This window comes from Periplaneta americana, chromosome 1 (genome assembly GCF_040183065.1).
Source record: "Periplaneta americana isolate PAMFEO1 chromosome 1, P.americana_PAMFEO1_priV1, whole genome shotgun sequence".
In the NCBI taxonomy this organism is placed as follows: Eukaryota; Metazoa; Arthropoda; class Insecta; order Blattodea; family Blattidae; genus Periplaneta; species Periplaneta americana.
Window position 1 is genome coordinate 77,158,454 of NC_091117.1, and position 17,380 is coordinate 77,175,833.

The following is a 17,380-nucleotide window of genomic DNA, read 5'->3' on the forward strand; positions in this document are numbered from 1 at the left end:
TTATTATTATTATTATTATTATTATTATTATTATTATTATTATTATTAGAACCGCTAGCTATGACATTAGTATAATAGGTTATACGAAAACAATTTTTTATGAATCGTAGAGCAGTAACAAAATGTAATACAAAGAATAACACTAATATCAGATTGAAATAACCGTAAATTTTTAAGAGTCATTTAATGACCGAACTCAAGATCTTTCACTCGACATCTTTATTTGTTTATTCTTTTCTTTTCACGTAGGACTATCTCTATGAACCCGGGTCAGTATAGGGACTGCACTTCGGGATATGTGACAAATGCAAATAATGGTACAGCGAAAACAGTTATCATTTTTAAGTCATACTATAATATTATAGAGCAGCGATGTCAGACAGGGAATAAACAGAGCGGAGCGCTCCACTGGACTGGTTGCGTGCTCCAGTGTTTCCACAGACATAAGCAAGTTCAAGCTCCGATCTAGCTCCACAACCGGTATTGGAGCTTACAACTCTGACATTACTGTTATAGAGCAAGGAGTCCCGTAGCGGTAATGCGCAGCGAAGGCTCGCGCACCTTCCCCCTCTCCCCCGGACAACGCCCGAAAATGAGGTTATTTTTCTGCCATGCAGCAGCATTCCACTCAATTTATTTCGGCATCCGTTGACGGAACATACTCTTGTTTTGGAGTCGTCGTAAAGAGCTCGAAGGGCTGTAGTTGATAAAATTTAAATTTACTTTATGTATTACGAAATATATATCCTCTGATTGAGGTTGTGACTGATATGTACATATATTATCAGGCAGTACATCTCACTTGACGATATGTGTTGGAGGAAGAAAAATAATTGTTTGTATGCATCTGAAGTCTGATTAGTATAACATGTAGCTAATTGGCGATGTATGCAATGGAAGGGGAAAGGAACTGGCCAGTCTACCCCTTTATCTCCTGGCCTAGTTGTCTCATAAATGATGCTTTCTGGTATCACTTGTGGGGGTCAGACCTGTCTTCGGACAGTTGACTAAACAACAACAAATATAATAATAATAATAATAATAATAATAATAATAATAATAATAATAACAATAATAATAATATATATAAACGGTGCATACATTTTATCTTTCCACGCTTGCATGTGTGCACTGACAAGTCCGCTCTACATCCGCAATAGAAGGTTCGATATAAATATGGGTCGCTCTGTATATGGTCAAGTCTGATTGAGCAGCAAGGTTTACGTAGTACTACACCGCATTTTAGTAGCGTAAACAGTCCGATTAAGCGACCCGTTTCACTGCTAAAATGTATTGTGTTCCATACCATTTGAAGCACAAAAATGAAGATTTAATTTTATTTTATTTTCTCACAGAAATGGCTTATCAATGCGTTTCCTGGACGGGTCATCGGACGCCGTGGGAATGTCGAATGGCGTGCAAGAAGCCCAGATTTAGCACCTTTGGACTTTTTTCTGTGGGGATACCTTAAAGCAGTGGTCGTCAGCACTCGCTGAAATGTGCAAAGGGTAAGCGGAGCCGTCTCATGTGCCCCGTCGTGCAGCAGAAAGAGGTAGAGAGCATACCCGCTAGCAGCTACGAGTGCACCATGGTGCACTATATTCTCTGTGGTAAGGGACGCTAGCCCCAGGGTGCTCTGTGGTGACGACCGCTGCCTTAAAGGAAGGTGTACGTCAGCACTCGCTGAAATGGGTAGAGTGCATGGAGAGTAAGGAAATATGCTCCGTTGTACACAAGGGATAGAGAGACAGCATATCCACCAGCTGCGAAGATTGCACGCTAGGGCAATGTCTTGTCCGCGGGTAAGCGACGCTAGCCCGAGCGTGCAGTGTTCTGATGTCCGTTGCCTTAAAGGAAAGATGTACGCCAGAAAATCTAGGGATGTGGTTCCCTTAGAAACGATAATTCGAGTGGAGTGTGGTCGGGTGCCAAATGATATGTTTGTGGGCAGTACAGAACGTTCAGCCACGTCTGGAAAAATGTGCAGCAAATGCTGGTGCTTATGTTGAATTTTAAGTAATCCTAATGACTGTACTACTGTTTCATTATAATTTGATCATGCCATTTAATGTCATTTATGTATAATAAATGGATGAAAAGTTGAATATAAATATGGGTCGCCTGTAGGAAGTGTGTAATCCTAACCCCTCCCATTGATATGTCAGTGACTATCATTATGGTATATCAATTACCGTCAGTGTTTATTTTATTCCAAGATAGTATATCATGTTAGATATACACAGGCAAAGAGAAAACTCTGGCCGAATCCTACTGTTCAATAAAAAGAAATGCATTTACCTATGTCCAGGTAAAGACAAACCACTTTTGTTCCTGTTCATAACTGTTATTTATTGTTTTTCAATCACTTGTTACATTTCGTAAATGCTCCATCCGAAAACATTCCAAGTTATTTTTCATTTCATTCAATAACATCTAATAAACATTATAGCATATAAATTATACCAGGAAGGTGAAGAAGCAAGAAAATTATTTCAATTTATTCTTGAATTAATTTTATTTTACAATATATTATTACAAAGCAATTCAAAATCTAGAGAACAACGTGCAAATCGTCTCAGAATCTTAAACAGTGCTTGTCATTTCACTCTGTGTTGCGTAATGGGATGATCGTAAATCTCATCACTCATCACGGTGTGTTATGCATCTCCTACGACTTCTTCACGCACTTGGGGATCACGCAGGGCGCCCTTATGCAAGTGACCGGCGGTGTGGCCTCCTGACAACGGCATTCTTGACCAGAGGGACACTGCGAAGAACAGAGCTTGCCGATGTCTTCTTCAGTGCTGCACTCAGCATTACATAAGCTGCATACTGTAACACGCAAAAATGTTTATGGAGAGTTTTTTATCTAAATAATACAATAAACAAGCCATCTTCTCTTCATCACAATCACCATAATGATTAATTATTGAGTTTAGATAATCTCTCGTTCATGTTTAAATTACCATGACATTTCATTCATAAGTGCTCTGTACGTTTCTTTAACAGCAAGTTTCTAAAACTTGAATAATGTAAGGCGGATATTCTTACTTCCTTTTGTGGGTTTTATCTTTCGTTTCTATTATACCTGAATTTTGTTTTCGGAATAAATTTGCAATTTTCATATACTTGTTTCTTAATTGACACGTCTTTATATACTCCTACACTATTTATTATTTCTTCTCTGTGGTTTATATATGTATGTGTTCATTCATTTTTTACATTTTTATTATATGAAATACAGTATTGAGGGAGCAATATATCTCCCGGCCGGCCCGGATACTTTGGCTACGACGGGAGCGCTCCCATACGCCGGTCACGAATACAGCGCAGTATCGATGACTAACAAACAACAAACTATTAATTTAAGATATTACTAAATATATAAACAGTTGTAACGTCATCACGCCAGAAATATAAAAGGACTTCTGAGACTGTGTGCCTTCTTGTTCCAAATAGTTCGACACCTACTTAATAAATAACGCATAACTGGCTACAGCTCATTTTAAGCAAAAGATGCGATGTTTCCTCGGGTACTATTTTTTAGTTATTCCCGGATATTTAGGTTATTTTTGTACATTTTATATTTCGAAGTTCCTAGAGATAAAAGTTACAGTGAGTTAGGTTGGGGGTATCGAGAACACACATTCCTACTGGTAACTATTCTCGAGCACTATAAAGTTCTTTCACAGAATAGTGGTCTGTATGTGCTGTCACAGAATCGTGTTGGAAAAAGGCGAAAGAGTACTACTTCTCTGTTAACTGTACAGAATCTTCTTTGATTCGGTTGATTAAATGACATTGTAAATGCTTATACTTAATAATATTTTACATTAATAGTGGTTTGTCATTTCTTAAGCAGGGGTCAAAATATTTGCAAAAAGGCATGCACTTTGATTTTGATGTGTAAATGAAGTTTAAACCGTTTAATTTTAAAATATTTTAAATTAATAATTTCTGCATTATCAAATAACAGATTAATGTGCTTTCTCCTCAACCACAGCGCCCACCGATAGGCAAAGTAGCCGCTTTCCTATTTAGGCTATAGTTTTCTTTAAACTGTCATTTCAACTTAGTTTTATATTACTATGTTTACAGAAACCATTTCTTCGAAATAAAACAGATATTCCAGTTACAGACTGTAATACAAACTCATTTATTCGCCGCTTTTATGTTAAATTCTAAAATTAAACCTTGAGTTCGATGTTCAATTTCAGGTAGTTTACTACTGACAATGAGGACACTTGTGTGGCAGAGGTGAAGAAAAGCATGACAACATCAAGTATGCATAAGAAGGGTACACATCAAATCGAATCACCACATCCTCGTCCTTTAAAGCACCATCAAACTACAGGAGAAACAGAGCTTGGAATTGAAAGAAGAAATGAAGGCGCTGAATGCTGTCACCAAATGTGTAGAAGCAGCATTCAAGAAGACTTGCCGTCCAACAGAAGATGACAAACGTCCTATCAAAGAATGAGGATTATAGAAGCTAAGGGAGATAAGCAACCTAATGGAAGGTTGGTGGTGATGTGGATTAATTTCAATGTGTTACCAGACCAAGTTTTGCCCGTTCACTTTGTGCAATATTGAGAAAAGTTTTTCAATGCATAAATATGTTTTTGCTGACAGGAGAAATAGGTCAGAAAAAAAACATAGTTTCCCGAAGTTTTATAAATCCATAATATACAAGGCTGAACCGCTCGAATGTACCTAATTTCAAATGTATGTGACTGGTGAACGGTTGAAGATAGAACCTTACGGTAACGTTTATATGAAAGGAAAACTCAAGTTTCGAATCCTGTCGGTAGATGGTATGCAGACAAGGTTTCTTTTCGTAGATTTGTAGATTGTCAAAATGGCGACACCGCAGATGAAAGCGCAAACTGTGTTGTGGTATGCGGAGTTTAAATCAATTGTTAGAGTTCAAAGGGAGTATCGGCGAGTGTTTAACCATGATGCTCCAACTGCTAAAAGCATTAAGAAGTGGCACGATACATTTTTAGCTACAGGATCGGTGTTGAAGAAGCATGGTGGTGGTCGTAGAACATCCGACGAAATGGTTGCAAATGTGCAAGCCGCGTATGAGCGAAGCCCGCGGAAGTCATTAAGAGCAGCTTCGCAGGAACTTCAAGTACCAAAATCAGCATTGCAACGAATTGTTCACAAATGTCTCAAACTCTACGCATACAAAGTGCAGTTAATGCAACGTCTGGAGTCGGATGACAAACCCAAACGAGTGGAATTCGCCAATACGATGCTAGACCGTCTCGGCGCTGATCCTGATTTTATATCCAAGATTTTCTTCTCTGGCGAAGCCACGTTCCATGTGACAGATAAAGTAAACCGGCATAATGTGCGGATCTGGGGATCATAGAATCCTCACGCTATACAAGAGCACGTTCGTGATAGTCCCAAGTTGAATGTGTGGTGCGGTTTGTCACAGCAACAGGTCATTGGACCGTTTTTCTTCGTCGAGAAAACTGTGTGTGGTACCACATATCTTGACATGCTGGAGCAGTTCTTCTTTCCACAAATTGAACACCTTCAGCCTAACATCCTTTTCCAGCAAGATGGCGCTCCTCCACACTGGTTCAATGACATTCGTACGACTTTAGACAACATGTTCCCTGGCCGTTTGATTGGTAGGAGAGAACTGATCGCTTGGCCCCCGAGATCTCTGGATTTAATACTGCTCGATTTCTTTCTCTGGAGCTACGTCAAAGATAAAGTGCACGCCACCCCAGTCAGAGACCTTCGTGATCTTCGGGAGCGCATCATAGAGGCTATTGAGAGCATTCCAGACGACATGCTCCAACGTGCTTGGCAAGAAATCGTTCATCGTCTCGATATCGTCACAGTGACAGCTGGAGGTCAAGTAGAGATACGGTGATGTGCATATCGAAACTTGTTGAGTTTTCTTTTCATATAAACGTTACTGTAGGTGTCTTTATTATGGTTGATGCATTCGTAGCGTTTTTTTTTTTTCATAATGACAACAATGCGATGTTAGGAGACTGTTTACCATTTGTCATTTGTTATTTGGAGTGTTACGCTTGTAAATACGCCTTTAATTTTGCGAATTTGAAGAAAGTTTGTGCTACTTGTGGGCTAAAGAAGATGGAGTGTCAAGTGAAAAAAGAACACTTCCGACATATTATTCTATTTGAGTTTAATAGAAGAGCAAAGACAACGGAGTCGGTTCGAGACATTTGTGTCGTCTACGAGGAGAATGCCATCGGAGAAGGCACTAAGAAAATGGTTCTGTCGTTTCACCACACAACACCCCGCACAAAAGTTAGTGTCCATCCACAGAACATGATGTCACGAGTCTGATGCGGTAAAGAAGATATCGTACTACGAATTACTTCTCAGGAATGTAACCAGAACTGCTGACATATATTGCCAACAACTCAGACGCCTTGCAACCGCAGTTCAAGAAAACGACCAGAAATATAGCAAGTGCTGCTACAACACGATAATGCACGCCCGCACCCCGCTAACATGACGAAAACAGCATCCAGGAGCTTGGTTGGGAGGTGATTCCGTACCTCCCATATTATCCAGATCGTGCGCCCTCAGATTTTCACCTTTTCCGTTCTCTAGCCAACAATCTTCAAGGGAAATACTTTGATAACAAAGGTGCTTTACAAACTTGGCCTGACTACTTAACCCTAAACCAGCAGTTTTCTTCAGATTCGGAATCTAAAAACTACCGCAGCGTTGACAGAGAGTCATAGATAATGTAGAAGAATATTACTGATTAATTTCTGTCTTTCATTCGCTTCAAATAACTTTTGTCACAGCGAAATAATGCTGCGAACTTTTGCACTATACCAACAGAAAATGACATTTTCTCTGCAAAAATGATAGGCCTTTTGATTAAGTGCTAAGACATCAAAATAATTCTCTTCTTTTTGAAACCCTATAAGTTTAACATTTCCCATTATATGGCCAGTACTTTTAACTTTGAGGATGCATATATCACGATTCGTCAGTCTTTTATTTTTAGTGCATATATAAGTGCTTATTTTGAAATTTGTGCATATTCGCATGCATATTTTAAAGTTTCTAGTGCAGACAGTTTTCATAAAGTGTGTGGTCAACTTACCAACCAGCATGGCGGTTAAAATCAGAGTGCAAACCACGAGGAGCTTCATGTTCAATGTGACGTGATTCTGTCCACCGGCCTTCGTATTTCTGCTCTATTACCTCCCTGATAATCTTTTTTCGCTGTTACGTAAATTGGAATTGAGACTAAAATATATCGTGCACTTTCATTAACAATTCCTTTCATAGACCGACAGGATGTAGCGTATAGACTCTCTTCCTGCAGTGTGTAGTAAAGCATTTATACTAAAGAATGGAATTGGCGGCACGTGCGTATCAACACAGCTGCTTGCTGTTTGCTCAGTGATGAGCAAATCTACGACAAACAAGCGTCTACTTAATCCGACTTCGCTGCAGGAGTATTGGACACATCAAGAGGGAGAGGATGTGTTTCAGGGGTGACAGATTTTCATTATTTTTTTTTAGCAAAACCAAATTTTATAATTCTAAGATGTAGTCTGAGGAAAGTTATTAGCAGCAGTCTTCTCTCTCTCTCTTTTTTTTTAACTTGCTTAGTGTACATGTGTACAAAATAACTACTGAATGCTGCAAAAATTATTTCTATATTTGCATAGAAACATATTTTCATCATCCCTAATACCGAAAACTCTTGGTTAGATTTTATTAATATTTATTGTACGAGTCAGTTTAACAGGGAAATGATTCATACGAAATATAACAACCTTATTAAGATATCAATGGTCTTCATTTGATATCAGAAGCGCAAAATGGCACTTACGTCCAAACTATATAATTACAATCAGACAGCAAACTTGGCTGTTTTTTTTACTATAGTCAAGGATATGTTTACTTGCGCGTGAGTAGTCATGGTCAGCGGTGGAGAGGAATTGGCAGAGACCACAGATTTCCGCATAATGACATGAAGTGTAGAATGAATATAGTAATTTCTGGTAATGTAGGGGAGTCGATAGGCAAATTAACTAACCATTCCCGTTTGAACTTAAAGACTGAAATATAAGTTATTATTTAAGCATGTCAGTAAACTGGTGATTCAGAAAATTGAAAAATAGAAGTTACATGATTCATATTCATTGTTTGTAAATTTAAGTTAATGCACAAGATGAATGGGGCACCACAACAAACGGCACATTTTGATGGCATTCATTTTGCATTTTGTTGTTATTGATTGGGAAGCTGACATTTTGATACATTTTTGAACTCGTCTTAATGTGTGTAATCAATGTAACATGATTAAAGTATGTAGTGCTATTTGAAAAATTGAAGACGCCACGTGTATCTTGTACCATAATGTAGTTACATGCACTAAATCTCTACATTCATTTTAGCCCCTCGTTCTAACATAACTCTCAAAAACAAAAATTCCTATACCTATCCAAACAAAAAAGTTATAATAGGTGCACAAGATAAATGGGACTCTATATACCAAAATAGGAGTGCAAAGTAAATGCACAGTAAAAGCCGTCACTGTTACTAGTACAATAGCTCTGTTTACGTTGAAAGAATTTTAGTTTTATCCTGTAAATGTGCATAAATTTGATCCGAACAAATGTCACTTTTCATTCTGAAAAGAAATGTTAAAATGTTACATTTGTTCGGATAAATTTTCTGCATATTTATAAGACAAAACTAAAATTATTTCAATAATTTATTACCATACTAGCCGTACCTGTACGCTCCGCTGCACCCGTTAGAAATAAATATAAAGTAATTACATAATTAAAATAGGACATTTGATCCAAGGAACATTCGTGTTTGATAGAAGGATAAATCGTTTAATATGTTACTTAATTTAAATTGCATCCAAATAATTAAAATGCAATCATTTTGGTCCAGGGACACTCATTTGGTGCAATGACAATTCCTTTAACACGTTTCTTAATTTTTATTACATGCAACCATAGTTTAATGAAGATTGACATCATTTAGATTTAATATGTATATTTTATTTTACTTGTTATAGGTTTCCATTGAATTATGGTAATAACTCTGTACCTGAGAGCTAGAGTGACGCAAGTCACAAAACAATAATTTTACAGGACAGCCTAAAAACAAAAAAATTCTCATATTTTTGTTATTTTTGCGCTTATTCGTTTCTTATGAATCTCATATATATGTTGTATAGACTACTACTTACTCTTTACATGATCAACACCTTTTATTTTCCATCGGTTTGTTACAATGGAATTAAATGTACTTGAGTCATTTTAGTTCTAAATATAACTAATACTTTCTGGACTTACACTTTATTATTCACATACAAAATAGCCATATTTTTTATTCTTCTTCATGTATCAAAATACAAATAACAGTGGTTTAATATAATAGACATTCAAATTCAGTCTTATGGGTTTCACTTAGGCTACACTTATTTTTTATGTCTTACATACGTATAGTAGCTGTTACAAGTGACAGAAACCTCATGTTATATTAATAAGGCTATTTTAATTAACAATATACCCAACACTGTCTAAACCTTAAAGCTATCAAAAACAAAATGTTATTCAAATTATATGTGATGTAATAGCCATTTTTAATTTTTATTAATAAAACAGTGAAATTAAAAAAATACAAACTGTATAGGTTTCAGAGTCCACTTGAACTGTTCTTCACTACGGGAAGTCGTCTTCTCCTTCAGCATGTGGCAAGTCCCTCAAGTACGCTTTACATTCCTCTGGAATCCACTGCACAAGAATCATCAAATCTCTTTATTTTATTCTGCCAATTTTCTTTTTGAAAATCCTCAATTGTGGGAGTTCAATTATGGGGGATTCTAATAGTGTCCTTGATTGAAAGTTTCCTCCAAATTCTATTTTGTAGAAAAGAATTCCTTCAGAATTTTTCATAACTGAAGCCATACTGCTGGGGAAATTAAAAATGCTTTATTCTGAGAGTTTTGTTCCTAGAAATAAGCGGAGTGGAAGTGGAATTGATCAATGAGTGGAAATTCTTAAAATTCTTCAACTGCATTCTCTTCACAATAAACGGTGACTTCTTAAATTTCAATATAAAGTTCGCCCAGTCATTGCATGTAAATATAGACATACCTGAAAGCCTCTTCTTTGACCTTTCAATTATACTGTGGTCTCCATCGACCTCCATGTGAGTATGACGTCTCATGAGAAATTTATGGTTAATTTCTTTCAGACTACTATTCTTGTTAAGGAGCCACATATACATAATTACCATCATTAAATTTCTGTTTTGTCCTGCAAAATTATCGGTCCAAACATTTAAGACTTCTGTTGCATTATCTTTTATGCTTCCATTTGCCCAGACTAAGAAACAAGACGCCATTTCATTTCCACCTCGCCCTCCAGTCACTTCATCCCATAGCATACACCAAGACCTTTCTGAAATTGGGCCATATACTGTATAGTTTAGTGTCCGTAGTTTTCTGAGGTAAAAACTTTGTAAATTTGTGAGGTATGGAGTGGGCAAGCACTTTCGCAGATCAGCCATTATAACTATGTGTTTTTCATTGTTTTTTGCAGTTTCCTTATCCACCTTTTTCAAGCAGTACCTCATATTTGCCTCTTCCATATGCATATCTTGTTTTTTCTTTTATGGCTTTAATCTCTTCTTCTGTTGAAACATCATGCAACTGTACACAGTAAATATCGCATGTATCAAATGTATCAACATCTGGTTGGTGGAAATCTAAATTGAAATCTTCATTAAAGATACGCCTAAATAGCCATTTCTTCGCTTCTTTAACTCCGGAAGCTTTACATTCATCAAGTAAAGTGCATACATTTTAGATAACTTATGTTAAGATGACTGCCCAAATATTTTTTCTTTGTTCGTTCTCGACTATAATGGCTTTCATAAGGAGGATATATCCTTATGTGGGCTTTTATTTGCTCAATAATTCAATCAGAGGTTTTACTGAATGAAGAGTGTCTGCCACGTTTATCAGGTTTCACCATTCCAACTTCCGAAATTTTCACCAATGCTACTCTCATAAAGGATTCTGAGATGGCTAATATATTCAGAAAGAATGTCTTACATACTGATTCTTTTGCAGTTTCTATTGTAAAAGAATACACATTACTTTGTGTCCTCACATTTGCCCTTGTTGAGTCCCTTGGTCTGCTCCGTTGTACTGGTTTACTCGTGACACATGATGATATAAATTGACGTTTTGAATCCCAGGACCTGTTTTCACTCCAATATTCCTTATGAATTTGATTTCGCATAGTTTCAGTTACGCGTTATGTACATTTTAGCCAAAACCTAAGAACTAAAATAGCTTATGTGGACTTACATTTGCTCCCTATAAAAAATATTAGAGCCAAATAGTAGTAAGTGGATTTACTTCCATTTGGTTCTAAAGTGAGTTGGACTTCCATCATTGTAATCTTGTTTATTTCGTTTATTACTATTATTAGAGACTTTTTGCTTTGTGGAACTCATGCATTGCAATAAGAGCACTTCAAAAGTGTAATAATATCATTTTCAAAAAAAGTGGACTTACGCCACTCTGGCTCTCAGGTACAGAACTTAATTTTAACCCTTGTTTTCTACGTATTCAGTAAATGGCGCTTGGCCCACTATGGTTCTGAACCCTTCAAATAACTTAAATTATATAATATTACATATTATATTATATTATATTATATTATATTATATTATATTATATTATATTATATTACATTACATTACATTACATTACATTACATTACATTACATTACATTACATTACATTATATTATATTACATATATCATATCAGAAGTTACTGTAATAACATTATAGCATTATGTCCATCTAGAGAAACTACACTTTCAAATGGTGAAATAATAATTAATTATACAAATCGGTTAATTTAGCTTCCGATATTACTTCATACAAACACAGAAACATTCTCTGTAGGCTATCTTTCATAGCTTTCGATTGTTGCTATCCAAGGCTCCTTATAGACGAAGTCATTTGTTTTTTAATTCATTACACGGCCTTAGATGGCAGTTATTTTAATTTTAAATCTCATTTATCTCATTAAATATCAGTCCTATCAAAATTTTTCTAGAAATAAAACTTATCGAAAATTATTTTTAAAGAAACTTTTGTTATGTAACATTTTTCACAAAAATCAATAATAAGCGAGATATTTCGATTTATTTAATTCAGGCTCTCTTATAACCTCCCTTTTAAATAATGTATTTTGAATGCCATATAGCCTAAAATCTAAGTTACAACGAACTTAATTTATATTACAATTTTCATCGAAATCCGTTCAGCCATTATCGCTTGAAAAGGTAACAACATACAGACAGACAGACATACAAACAAAAATTTCAAAACAGCGATTTTCGGTTTCTGGGTGGTTAATTATATATGTTAGGACCAATTATTTTTGGAAAATCGAAAATTACCAGAAAAATTTCGGCTACAGATTTATTATTAGTATAGACTATACTGCTCTCTTAAATTGACTGAGCATATTGGGAATTAAATCAATGTCTTTCCCAAAACACGCTATCAAATGTTTCAAATAAAGCAATTTTTATCTCTGAAAGGAAGCAAACACGAGCAAAATTGTCCTGAAGTTTTTTCTTCAATATCTCAAAGAATAACCCCTCCCCCCGAAATTAATGGCATTACTTACGGTTCACTCTGTATACTCTACTGTCACATAACTTTCACGTACTAAACTGTACTGAATGGAAGTCCGCTCCACACCAATACCCTAACTTGGCGTCCCTTCAGCCTGCATTATCTGTTCATACTACGCAACACAAAAAATCTTCTCACGCTTGACCCAGGGTAAATGCATACACTATTTCCTCGGCAATCGCGTTCGATCTTTAACAGTAATAGGACGACGACATTTACCTGAGCGAAACCTGTTTTCTGACGAACGCTCTGTACAGATCCAGAAAGAAAATTTGGGCCACCTGAATTTTATTTCTGGGTCTGTACATATCTATTATTCTTTCTTCAGGTCTTTCATTCCCACTGTAACCCGTTAATCACTCATCAAAAAGTGACACACAAAATATAAATAAGCATTCAATTCATACGATCAAATATTCTTTTATTATATGTAGTCTACTTGAAAAAGGCAAAATATTAAATTTCATATTCTAAACCCCGCCTGCTAGCGGTATGGGTAAAAAATATTTTCACAATTTACGGTGTGCAGAATGTAATTAACGCCAAATTGTTTTCCATATTTCGTAATATTTTGATAAAATCTTCATATTTCTTATATTTTGCACGATTTTTTCCCCTCTGTTAATATTCCTGTAATTAAATACAACTGAACCGGGCATTCCAGAAGTTTAAGGAGACAATAGAGATGTTTTCCAGGAAACACTTTGAAGACTCAAGCCACTAATTCTGTCAATATTATCGGATACCAAGAGACAAGTGAAATCCCCAAATTCTACTCTAGAATCATTGGGCTATTAGCGACAATGAATTCGAGAAGCCAAAACAAAGAAAGCGATTCCTATTCCACCTTTGTTCTTTCTTCTGAATCCAGTGAAAGACTTTTCAGTCTTGCCATATCCACTTGTATACATGTAAATTAATGTTTTAAACGGGTTTCAATCATTAATTTTGAGTCTAATGTCTCCTCTTTTGCAACTTTTTGGGTTTATTATCGTACAACACAATATTAACTGACAGAAGGTGTAATCTTTCGTCGAAAAATATTGAAAAGTTATTTCTGTTTTATTGTAACCAATGTTGAGTTCAGTCAATTTATTATTTTTTTTCTTAAATGTAAAAATTTAATTACCTATTAGTTCTTGTATTCAGGTATTTGATGATGCTGAAAACTGTTTAATTATAAAGATGCGTTGTATTTATTTGGTAGCGTATGAAATATACTCTAAACTATTATGCATTAATTTCTAAAAGCATGTTTGGTAGATAATTGTTCCAAATGGTTTACGAAGATATTTTAGCACTGAATTATTTATTTCATGTTTTCATATTTTGTTAATTTTAGCACTGGATTATTTATTTCATGTTTCCATATTTTCCAAAAATAAATTTCATATTTTGGAAACATTTTCTCCACATTTGAGGGGCTCAGAAGCAAAGAGATACAGGTGACATTTCTAAGAATATGAGTTAAGTGCATCCAGGGCAAGCTAAAACATTTAAAATTTTAGTGGCAAAGGAATACATCTTTTAACGACACCACATACAAAAATTAAAATAAGAAATTTCACGGAATTTACGAAATCTTAAGTACTTTCAATCACATTTTCTCACAAATAACTTAAGTGCACACTTCTGTGGCCGGGAAGAAAAAGGTCTTAAGTAAAAATTTTATAGGAGAGCAATAGAAAGATTGAAAGAGTTTTTTTTTTAATTAAAAGGTTTTTCCTGGATATTATTTCTTTATATTTCTTCTAAAAATAGGTAAGTTGCTCATTTAACAATTTTCTTGATTATTTCCAAAAATAGCACTTAAGCCCTTTTAAGTCTACAACTCAAACTGAGTAGAAGGGACTATTAAACATAAGACCTTTTTCATGTCAAAATAAATGAGAAATGTAAATTATTAGGAATGTAAAATGGATCTTAAAACAATTATAGGACTGTTTACCCTAGTGCTTAAAGTTTTAAAAAGAAAGGGCATCAGTATGTGATAAAATAGCTAAAATACAAGTTAGACCTTTTTAATAGGGAAGCATGGAAAGTAAACATGTGGTGTTTGTAAGGAATAAAGTATTAAATATTCTTAAGTCCTTTATTCTGTGTGTGCTCGATTCAAAAAGCACTTAGGACATTTGGTAACGCTCTATAAATCCAGTCAGGAGTCTTATTTGACTTTAACCGTTTCACCAGATTGTAGAGAATTGTTTCCGTTTCAGAATATATAAAAATCTCATTTTCACAAAAAATTGACGTAATATATTTTTCCTCCCGGCCACAGACTTATACCCCTTTGTTTCTGACCCCCTCATTTATGTTTGTCTCTAGTTATTACAATAAAGTTTTTTTTTCAACGTTTTCAGTAAGCTGTTTATATAATTTGTGTTCGCTCCGAATGACAGAAACTGCACGCGATAATCACAGGGTAGGGAGTATAGGCCACTCGTTATCTCCTAAAACCCAATGCACGCGCAGTGGGGAGTTAGTTTGCTAGCTAGCTGCAAGTGAAAGCGTAGCGAGGGAGGAAAGCTTCTCAGTCCGCTTTCTTCTTCCCCTCACACGCAAGTTGGTTTCACTAGATAACGAATGGCCTATACACATTCTGTGTCTGTGCTACGTAGATAAATCTCAGCTTCGTTATTTGGAGACGAACCCAGGTATGTAGCCACAAATTTTACCACTACATTACTTAGCTAATGATTATACAGATATTAGACAATGGTGTGAACACTACTTACCGACTAGCAAGATGGCAAAGGCCACCAGAAGAGACTTCGTACTCGCCATCTTCAGCCCAACTCCACTCGCAGGTGCGTCCAAGATATGAATGCAAGATGCATACACTGTATGTGAATGTGATCTCTTTGGCAGAGCTTATGAAGTCTGCTGTCGCACATAGTGGGGTTCACCGTTGCAAGGCTTCAAGATCGTTGCAAACGTCGAAGCAGGAGGGGACACTGACTGACGTTCTACTCGAGGGAAATGGCATCAGATGCAGGTTTTCCATAACATACAGTTAACCGAGGAAACTAACAAGCAAACATTCTCGTGGTGTAAGATGTTAATGACGTCAAAACAAGTGCTTATACAAATTTTGGCCACTCGAGTGCAATTACGAGGGATCCCAAGAAAGTAAGTTTCCCTGGCGCCGTTTACAGAAAGAAAACACAATTTCACGGAAAGGTTTATTGGAACAGATACAGATATTGTTGAACTATTTTTCAACATGATCTCAAGGTATGAGAAATGTTTCATTTCGTGTGGGGATTATGTTGAAAAATTAGTGAACAAAATTGTTGTATCTGTTCCAATAAATCTTTTCACGAAAATGGGTTTTCTTTCTGTAAACGTTTCATTTCGTGTGGGGAATATGTTGAAAAATTAGTGAACAAAATTGTTGTATCTGTTCCAATAAATCTTTCCATGAAAATGGGTTTTCTTTCTGTAAACGGCACCTGGAAAACTTGCTTTCTAGGGAGTCCCTCGTAATTGCGCTCGAGTAGTCAAAATTTGTATAATCACTCGTTTTGACGTCATTAGCACGGTGGAGGGAAAAAATAACTATTTTATTTGCCCACAGGAGAATGTTTGCTTGTAAGCGAGGAGTAGCGTGTTATCAACAATAATCTCACTAGAGGTTTTGATTTATTTACAGAAAATCAAAACTCGAGTGAGATTTAATTGACTATTACACGATTAGAAGAAAGTGTATAAAGATTAGAAGAAATAAAGTACTCTAATACAATAAAATATTAACTGCCTTACTAAAATTCCATTTCACTGATGTTACTTTCACCAAAACGTTTGAACACAGCCGCCATTTTCAGTCGATTATCTATACGGGAAGCAAATGAAGATCGCAAAGCATGTTTTATAATACCGTAAACATTTGCAGTTTGAAATATTGGCAAACAAAGAAACAAATGCTAGGAAAGTGATAAAAACAAACAAATGCTAGGGAAGCGATAAAAATAAACAAATGCTTGGGAAGTGATAAAATTGTGCGATAAACAGCCATGATTGATTGAAAGACGTTCTTTCGTACTGTTTTATTGGTCAAAAGTAATATGACATAGTAAACGTGTAATAGTCATAGGTAATACCAAGAGTGAATTTATCCAGATTGAATGAACAACACGAGTGGTATCTGTTTACACTTTTTCAGTATATAATAATACAATACTCAATAACATTAATATAGATTGGGTGTAAGTAAGAAATAACTCGTTTAAAACAATACAATGTAAGTACAATAAACTCACGATCTCTTTACACCTATTTAGTAGGCTATTTAATGCAACTTGATCATCACCGAACTTGCATGTTTCGGGTTTGTTCGTGTCCCTGTGACGTCATAAACCGCCAGGTGTAAACAGATTTAATAAACTAGCTCACTATTTTGAAAATGTTAAATGTTATGTTTTATTTAACGACGCTCGCAACTGCAGAGGTTATATCAGCGTCGCCGGATGTGCCGGAATTTTGTCCCGCAGGAGTTCTTTTACATGCCAGTAAATCTACTGACATGAGCCTGTCGCATTTAAGCACACTTAAATGTCATCGACCTGACCCGGGATCGAACCCGCAACCTTGGGCATAGAAGGCCAGCGCTATACCAACTTGCCAACCAGGTCGACCACTATTTTGATGCAATACAAGAATTCAAAATGTATTTTTGA

At 35.8% G+C, this 17,380-nt stretch overlaps 1 long non-coding RNA gene across 1 annotated transcript; it reads right to left on the reverse strand.

Annotated features, from left to right (window-relative positions):
• Positions 1-2,471: 2,471 nt before the first annotated feature.
• LOC138696873 (uncharacterized) lies at positions 2,472-15,688 on the reverse strand. Its single transcript, XR_011331481.1, has 2 exons — positions 15,440-15,688; positions 2,472-2,832 (listed from the first exon to the last, which is right to left on the reverse strand). It is a non-coding gene; the product is annotated as an uncharacterized lncRNA (long non-coding RNA).
• Positions 15,689-17,380: the final 1,692 nt, after the last annotated feature.